Here is a 1,862-nt window from a genome sequence, read left to right on the forward strand (position 1 = left end):
CACGCAGCACATGACCTTAATCCCTTAACAGGCAGGGTCTCTGTATGTTCAAGGCTACACTAGGAAACAGAGCCAAGCATGGTGACACACACCTTTAATCCCAGTACCAACCATAGAAACCTGGAGGTCTTTACAGACAGACAGACAGACAGTGACAGAGTTGTGTAGGAATAGGACGTGAGGTAGCTGAATTAAAGTAGCCAATGAGAAGGCAGAAAAGCAAGGTCTATAAAACCTGGGTAGACAGGAAGTTGCGCATTTGGAAACTCCAGATTTGGTGGGGTTGGCTGCTGGCTTTCCCTGTTTCCCTGATGTAAGGCTTTCACCTCTTAGGGCTCTGTGTTTTTTTATTTAATAAGACCTTTTAAGCTTTGTGTTACAAATAAGTGTAAAAAAAAAAGGACAAGAACTATAAAACATTTATTTTTCTGTATAAAAAAATCTGTTAATGAGGATAGACATGTGCAGTCATTATTTCGGGGTTTCTGGTTATCATCTACAGCTATGACCAGCAAACTTTCCCATGTGAAGCAAAAGCACACATCTAAGTGAACCAGAGAGTTTTAGTTCTCTGCAATGAGATGGAATTAAATAAATAAAGCAGGATAAATGCAAGTAATAAAATGAAATGGAGAAATGCATCATTTCAACAAGACAAGCAAATAGAGATGTTTCTGCTCCTTATATCATGAATATGCAGTTGAGAAACTGTGTAGGTAATGGGAGAATTGCATAATTAGCATTTAACTATGTAATCAAAAGAGTTTATCAGCTATATTAAGCAATTATTTCCCATCAGTTCATGACTTAAATTATTATAACAAAATCACTCTATTTTTACACAGTTTTAAAAATGGTATCTTGAAAATTTCTCACTGCATTTTAGTGTTTTACTTGTGTAGAAACACTTTATTAATTTCTAAAGGGAAGTATTAAATTATTTTATGTTAACACTGTAGCTAATAGTACTTCCCCATTTGTTTTTCCCGTGTTATTATGCAATAAAATTACAGCACATAATATTCCTTTTTTCAAATTCAACCTGTAAAATCATACAGTGTCACATATCTGTGTAGATGTGATGAAATGCTCTACTAATAGGTTGTGCTTCAGAATTACTTTAGATACTCACCTGGAAGGTGAAATACCATGATCACTAACATGGTTTCTCCAGGGCAGTGCTTATCCATTGTGCTCTAGATATGCTGACCCCTGCAATTTCCCCAAATGTGGAAAACTCGCCTGCATAATTTGTGGTAGTGAGTCACTATGTTCATGCTCCCCCCTAAAAAATGTTATAGGTGCAGTATTCCACATTTATATTTTCAGAAAGAAGAGAGAATTTGTACATTTTAATACATATTATATTGTCTTAATTAGTGTTACTGTTGCTGGGATAAAATGATATGACCAAACAAAAAGGGAAGTATTAAATTATTTAATGTTAACACTGTAGCTAATAGTACTTCCCCATTTGTTTTTCCCGTGTTATTATGCAATAAAATTACAGTACATAATATTCCTTCTTTCAAATTCAACCTGTAAAATCAGACAGTCTCACATATCTGTGTAGATATGATGAAATGAAATTTCCTTTGGGGAGGAAAGGGTTTATTTGGCTTACGCTTCCACATAATAGTCAATCATTGAAGGAAGTCAAGACAGGAATGGAATAAGGACAGGAACCTGAAGACAGAAGCAGATGTAAAGGCCATGGATGGGTGTTAATTACTGGCTTGTTCTTCATGGTTCAGGCTGAATTCTTATAGAATCTAGGACCCCCATTCTAGTACAGCAACACTGTTTAAGAAAATCTTCTACATCTGGATCTTATAAAAACATTTTTTTTCACTAGCAGTTCC

At 35.3% G+C, this 1,862-nt stretch overlaps 1 non-coding gene across 1 annotated transcript; it reads left to right on the forward strand.

Moving 5' to 3' along the window:
- Window positions 1-1,124: 1,124 nt before the first annotated feature.
- Window positions 1,125-1,286, forward strand: LOC114702557. The gene has a single exon (XR_003736009.1). It is a non-coding gene; the product is annotated as a U1 spliceosomal RNA (small nuclear RNA).
- The last annotated feature ends 576 nt before the right edge of the window (window positions 1,287-1,862 follow it).

This window comes from Peromyscus leucopus, chromosome 9 (genome assembly GCF_004664715.2).
Source record: "Peromyscus leucopus breed LL Stock chromosome 9, UCI_PerLeu_2.1, whole genome shotgun sequence".
NCBI lineage: Eukaryota > Metazoa > Chordata > Mammalia > Rodentia > Cricetidae > Peromyscus > Peromyscus leucopus.